The sequence below is a fragment of the Moschus berezovskii genome, chromosome X (genome assembly GCF_049115385.1).
Source record: "Moschus berezovskii isolate FMDL1 chromosome X, NW_MosBer_1.0, whole genome shotgun sequence".
Taxonomy (NCBI): Eukaryota; Metazoa; Chordata; class Mammalia; order Artiodactyla; family Moschidae; genus Moschus; species Moschus berezovskii.
Window position 1 is genome coordinate 95,658,321 of NC_142488.1, and position 7,922 is coordinate 95,666,242.

A 7,922-nucleotide genomic window follows, 5' to 3' on the forward strand; every position below is an offset into this window, starting at 1 on the left:
ACTTTAGGGGATTTCAGTTAATCAGGGACACAGCTTTGTTTTCTTCCTGATCAGTAGTTAACTCTGGAATTTCAGGGTTTTTTTTTTTTTTCCATTTTGCCTTGAAGCCCATAGAGAAGTATAAATGGTTGTTAGCCTTTTACTTACATAGTTATGGACATTTGGACAGCTTCCTATAGTTCCATTTTTCTTTCCTATTTCATGCAATGCTGCAGCAAATATCCTCTTACCAGCTTACTTTTGTACCTGTGTACCTGTGTAAAAATTTCCCTGCCGTCTTCCCTGGGATGTGATTTCAATAGTTTAAATTCTCTCATAAGGTGTCAGAGCATTGTCATTTCTTACCCACCTCTAAACTTTTGTTCATAATGTTTACATTTATTTCTGACTGTGTTCTGTTTCCTTGACTTATGCTGAAGTTGAGCCTCCCCAACCCGCCCCCCCATACACACAAGTCAGTTTTCAAATGTTTGTGAATTTTTTCTTGATTTTTGTTTTTCATATATTTCATATTTGTCAGATGATAGATAATGAAAGGATATTTAGACGCTTTTACTAGCATTCCTTAAATTATTGGTGAGAACATATTTTTATGATTATCAGCCATTTTAATTTCTTCATCTGTAAACTGTTTACACATTTTGTCCACTTTGGTATTTTGTCGTAGGAGCTCTCCATGCACTCACTGATCCATGGACTTGTGATCTCAATGCATTTTTATTGGGTGAATATTATTTGCCAGACACTCCAGTGAAAATCCATGTCCCAGAAGATCTCTCTTCAGAGATCTAGATGTTATATTTATTGAAAATGTCCACCTGAAGAAAGAAAAGTATTAGTACCCATCCATACATGCATGATTGTCAAGGAAAAAATACTCAGTTCAAAATACTTATCCCTAAGCCCCGCATCACCACAAAGGAAAAAGGATGCAGTGTTTTACATGAGGAGAGCACTGCCTCAGGATTAGCATTTCTGTGATCTCTAAGTAGGATATTTTACATAATTCTTAGAAATTATATAATATTCTTAGAAATTATATAATATTTCTGAGTGTGCCTTTTCTAATTTATAAAATGGAAACAATTGTTCTGAGGAGCAAAAGCAGAAAATATGTCGGATGTCATACACAGCATATTGTACATAGGACACTCAATAGATGTTAGTTCCCCTCCTATCCCATACCCATCCTTCCTTTATAGGAGCGTCCCTTGACATAATCCAAATAACATTACTCTATGATGACAATTGGAAATATTAAGCAGAAGAGAAATGTAGAAGTTTCCATTATGTATTAACTTCTGTGTCCTATCTCTTCGCTGGTGTAACTTGTCAATTAGTTTAGGAAGAAGGAAACAATCACTGGACCAGCTCCGTATGGTTTGAGAAAGAAACCACCAAAACCATTACCCCACGTCACTTTATTGCCTTAGAATGGACTGGTTGGATCTCCTTGCAGTCCAAGGGACTCTCTCTCTCAACATGTGTAAATTTTTGGCATATCAATTATACCTCGGTAAAAGCTGATCACTGAAGAATCGATGCTTTTGAACTGTGGTGTTGGAGAAGACTCTGAGAGTCCCTTGGACTGCAAGGAGATCCAACCAGTCCATTCTAAAGGAGATCAGTCCTGAGTGTTCATTGGAAGGACTGATGCTAAAGCGGAAACTCCAATACTTTGGCCCCCTCATGCGAAGAGTTGACTCACTGGAAAAGACTCTGATGCTGGGAGGGATTGAGGGCAGGAGGAGACAGGGACGACAGAGAATGAGATGGCTGGATGGCATCACCGACTCTGTGGACATGAGTTTGAGTGAACTCCGGGAGTTGGTGATGGACAGGGAGGCCTGGCGTGCTGTGATTCATGGGGTCGCAAAGAGCTGGACACGACTGAGCAACTGAACTGAACTGAACTGAAAGCTAAAACAAAGAAAAAGGGACTATGTTTAAACTATTATAGGTATTTTTGAAAGCAGAGTCCCCAGACAACCTATATGTCATAAGGAATATGCACTCTCTAATAGAGGGACGATTCTCCTGTTGAGGATTAATACTTGAAGGAGCAGTCCCCAAATACATACAGACAGGAAGTGCACAGACTCTTTAATGGACACTGACAAATCAACCTGGAAAGATGTACTGATTGAGGGCCCCACCAGCGGTATCAGAACGTGTAGGTTTCCCCTCATGCTCACCCACTCGAAATACTCCATAGTTTGTTGTTATACTTTCCGATGTGATGAATGAAAAATCTATTGCCATCATTTCTAACTGCATATCAAGGTTATTGAAAATAAAAGTTTTCCTCCTATACAGGACTCTGTCAGTCATAACTGTCATTTTTTTTTAACTGCAAATAGGTCTAGTTACATAGGAAACCTAACAATGAGTGACAGTCACTTAAGCCTGCAGGTTCTCCTAATGCTACTGCCTGCAAGTTCCAGCTGTGTGTTCATGTGTGTGTGTGTGTGTGTGTGTGGACTCTGGGGGCCCCCAATGGTTGTGTATCTCTGGAAAGAGGTTGAGAATATCTCTGTGATGTATGTTGAGTTCAGGATTAGAAAGGAACTGGATCTGCTCATTCCCAAGTCTTTCTAAATGGCACACAGCTAGACCACAACGTGCTTCTGAGCAGACAGTGGTCCCTTTCCCCAGATGGAAAGCAAGCCTGTCTGCACTCACCTGCTCAGGTCAGGGATGGACGTAAGGTGTGGCAGTCTGGCAGTCTGACTAAATCTGCTGCTGAGCTCTGAAATTGAGGGCTCCCATCTTGCTGCCTCAGTTGCAGAGTCCTGAGGAGCTATATCCTCTCAACCACCCACCACACAGGTTCAGTCATCTGCCTGAGGAGTTCCACACTCATGGATAAAGATCTTAAATTCTTATCACATCTTGACACATTGTGCATCCATCTATTCTTCCATTTGATGGGCCTTAGGAAGAAACTCTACATCACTCTTTGGGTAAGTCTTAGGTGTCTCCAGAAGGGAAACAAGGAAGTAAGGCGTGGGAAGCCTGGTGTGGTACCTTGAGATGTTACATCTAAGAAGAGATGGATCCTTCTCATTAACATTTCAACCTGCTCAAATGTTCTATAAATGGTGATTTTTACAACTTCATTTAATGCTGTGAGCCTCTGTCCGCATCTCTAGTTACTGTCCTCTTGATTTATATTCTTCCCTTTGCACCAAAATTTTACAAAGAATTCTTGATACTCAACTCACATCTCCTTGCACCTGCCCTCTGACTCAATCTTCATCCCTCATCTAACGGGCTGTGTTCTCCCACACTTTTAAATTTACCATGACAGTGTCAATATTCACCTCTTTGTCACATGTATAGATCATGAGTCAAATGTAGACAAACAGATATTTCTCCAGGAGGTATCTGTCCCCAGGACAGAATTCATTTGCTTGTATATAGACAGAGATTATAATGTCATGCTATCAGTTACCAAAAAGCTCAAATTGTAAAATACCTTCCATAGAATCAGTCAGTGTGAAGGCTGTCTTAGACATCGCACTTATAAATAAAGCATACACTTTCCCTTTTACATCCCATATTCTTGCTTCATTGAAAGGGATTTTGCAAAGAAATTTAAGGCATGTTAGCAATTTTTTAATGGTCATTTAAATAAAATCTGATGTACCTGTTTTCATTTCTTTGTTAAAGATTTCCAAGTATGCAATGAAATCATCTAAAATTATGTCTCACACTTTGCCACAGTTAAATGTGTCACCTAAAGTATTGTCTGTTATACCCCAATTAAGCAATATACTAGTTTTGAAATACCAGTGTAAGGGTGGTGATAAGTCTTTGGCAGGTTCCTGGCTCTTAAGTCAAAATATTGTACTGCATTACAGAAATCACAATTTTAGGATGTATCCATTCAGTAAAATAACACCAACTTTATAATAAAAATATATACAAATCCATACTAATATAAATGGATGAATTAATAAAAAGAGCAGATAGTTTTTCTTGATTAAACAATTCAAGATAATACAAATAGATACCTTCCCTCCATGAGATGAACCTTTCCCCTTCTATCCCTGAAGGCAGGGCTGACGTAGTGATTCACTTATAAAGAACAGAGTAGGTGAACGGAAAACTGTTATTGTACACTGGAGGAACTCAGCAAACAGCATCTTAACCCAGTGACGAAGGTCAACCTCTCCAATGATTCAGTGATGTCATGTGGGTACCATGTCCTCCCAGATATGATGTGATGAGAAGGGCACTTCAACTCTGTGGTATATTTTCCCCCTAAATCCACAACCACAGTCTAATCATGAGAAAAATAACGAAACATGCCTGTACTCTTCAGGATTGTCAGAGTCATGAAAACGGTGTGACAGATCCTCAGACGGTTAAACAGAGAGTTCTTGCAATGGAGAAAAGACAGTCTCTTCAATAAATGGTGCATGGGAAAACTGGACAACTACAAATAAAAGAATGCAATTGGAGCATTCCCTAACATACAGAAAAATAAACTCAAAATAGATTAAAGACCTAAATGTAAGGCTGCATACTGTATAACTCCTAGAGGAAATCATAGGCAGACCACACTTGGATATAAATTGCAGCAATGTTTTTTGTTTGTTTGTTTTTTGATGCATCTCCTGAAGTAAAGGAAATAAAAGCAAAACTAAACAAATATGGCCTAATTAAACTTGAAAGATTTTGCACAGCAAAGGGAACCACTGACAAAATGAAAAGACAACCTACTGAATGGGACAAAATATTTGCAAATGATGTGATTGATTAGGGATTAATATTCTGCATACATAAGCAGCTCATGCAAATCAACATTAAAAAAACAACCCCACACCAATTAAAAAGTGGGCATAAGAACTGAAGAGACATTTTTCCCAAGAAGAAATGCACATGGCCAATAGGTACATGAAAAGATGTTCACCATTGCTAATGATAAGAGAAATGCAAATCAAAACTACAGTGAGATATCACTTCCCACCTGTCAGATGGCTATCCTTAACGAAAGCCCCACAAATAACAAATGTTGCCTAGGATGTGGAGATTTAGGAACCCTGCTACACCGTTGATGGGAGTGTAAACTGGTGCAGCCACTGTGGAAAACAGTATGGAGGTTTCTTAAAAACTAAAACATAGAACTACTGCATGACCCAGCATTTCCACTTCTGTGTATATAACCAAAACCAAACCACTAACATGAAGAGATACATGTGCATTAATGTTCATGGCATTATTTATATTTGCCAAGATATAGAAGCAACTTAAGTGTCCATCAGCAGATGAATGGATAAAGAAGATGTGGCATATATATATATATATATAGAGAGAGAGAGAGAGAGAGAGAAAGGATGGAATGTTTCAGATCAGTTGAGTCGCTCAGTTGTGTCCGACTCTGTGACCCCATGCGCCGCAGCACGCCAGGCCTCCCTGTCCATCACCAACTCCCGGAGTCCACCCAAACCCATGTCCATTGAGTTGGTGATGCCATCCAACCATCTTATTCTCTGTCGTCCCTTTCTCCTCCTGCCCTCAGTCTTTCCTAGCATCAGGGTCTTTTCAAATGAGTACAGCTTTTCGCATGAGGTGGCCAAAGTATTGGAGTCGCAGCTTCAACATCAGTCCTTCCAATGAATGGAATACTACTCAGCCATAAATAAAGAATGAAATAATGCCTGCAGCAAGCAACGAACATGGATTGACTTGGAGGGCATTATGCTCTGTCTGAAATGTCAGACACAGACAGACAAATACTATATGATATCACTTACATGTGTAGTCCAAAAAATAAACTAGCAAATAGGGTAGAAATAGGCTCACAGATACAGAGAACAAACTCATGGCTAGCAGTGGTGGGTGGGAAGGAACAAAAGAGGGGTGGAGGAGTAGGAGTGGGAGGTGCAAACTATTGGGTATAAAATAGACTCAATGATGTACTGTACATCATGGGGAATATAGCCAATTTTTCATAATAACTATAAATGGAAAGTAGCCTTTTAAAATCCAATGAGACATTTAAATATTAAAATCAGTATACGAATGGAAATCATTGTTAATAATAGCCAAAGGTGGAAACAACCTAAATATTCACCAATTTGTGAATGAATAAATAAAACATGGTATGTTATTTGGCAATAAAATAAATGAAGTACTGATACACGCTACAGCTTAGAGGAACCTTGAAAAATTTACGCCAAGTGAAAACCCGAATATGCAGAAGATCTCGTTTTATATGATTCCCTTTATATGAAATGGCCAGAAAGAGGCCATCAGTATAACCATACCCAAGCAATTCCCCACTTTCCATCCAGACTTCTAGAAAGCTCTGTCTGGTGAGTTTAACCCTCTGTGCCACTTTCCTGTTCCCAAATGTTTAAGCTGCAGTTCAGGCTTTTGTCACAAGGTGGAACCAACATACCTCCGTTACCAGACTTCTGTGTCAGTCAGTTCAATGGCTCAGTCCTGACTCTGACCCCATGGACTGCAGCATGCCAGGCTTCCCTGTCCATCACCAACTCCTGGAGCTTGCTTAAACTCATGTCCGTCGAGTCAGTGATGCCATCCAACCGTCTCATCCTGTGTCGTCCCCTTCTCCTCCTGCCTTCAATCTTTCCTAGCATCAGGGTCTTTTCCAATGAGTCAGTTCGCGTCAGATGGCCAGAGTATTGGAGTTTCTGCTTCAGCATCAGTCCTTCCAATGAATATTCAGGACTGGTTTCCTTTAGGATTAACTGGTTTGATCTCCTCGCATTCCAAGTGACTCTCAAGAGTCTTCTCCAACACCACAGTTCAAAATTATGGAGCTTATTCTAATAATGTAAAGGGGCTTCAATATGAGGACCTGGCACAGCCAAATAAATAATAAATAAAAATAAATAAATAAGATACAGAGTGTCAAATCACCTTATTCAAAATCTGGATACAATATCCAAGAATCAGATAAATCTCAAATTGAAAAAAAGCGATCAACAGACACCAACACAGAAATAACTCGGATGTTGGAATTATCTGACCAGGAATTTAAAGTAGACCTTATGAAAATGTTTCAATAATTACAAATGTTCTTGCAACAAATGAAAAAAAATCAAGTCTCAGCAAATAAACACAAGATATAGAGAAAACCAATTAGAAAGTTTAGAACTGAAACATACAGGGTTCAGGTTACCATTTTTCTAAATTCCATATATATGCGTTAATATACAGTATTGATGTTCTTCTTTCTGGCTTACTTCACTCTGTATAATTGGCTCCAATTTCATCCACCTCATTAAAACTGATTCAAATGCATTCTTTTTGATGGCTGAGAAATACTCCATTGTGTATATGTACCAAAGCTTTCTTATCCATTCATCTGCAGATGGACATATGTTAAAAGCTCAATGGATAGACTGAAGAGCAGAATAGAGAAAAGAATCAGTGAACTTGAAGACAGTATGTTAGAGACTATACAATCAGAACAATAAAGAGAAAAGGTATTTTACAAAAGAACAAAGTCTCAGGAACCCATTGATCTAACAAAGGATATACTATGCTTCTCATTTTTGTTCTGGAAGGAGAGGAGAAAAAAATGCATGGGTGAAAATGGATTTGAAAAATAATGGCTGCTGCTGCTGCTACTGCTAAGTCACTTCAGTCGTGCCCGACTCTGTGTGACCCCATAGACGGAAACCCACCAGGCTCCCCCGTCCCTGGGATTCTCCAGGCTAGAACACTGGAGTGGGTTGCCATTTCCTTCTCCAATGTGTGAAAGCGAAAAGTGAAAGTGAAGTCGCTCAGTCGTGTCCGACCCTTAGCGACCCCACGGACTGCAGCCAACCAGGCCTCCATCCATGGGATTTTCTAATCGTCAAATCTGGAAAAAAATTCTAAACTTACATTTTTAATTAAAGTTCTTTATTTAAGCTAAAAAAGGTTCTCCATGTTTCTCACCC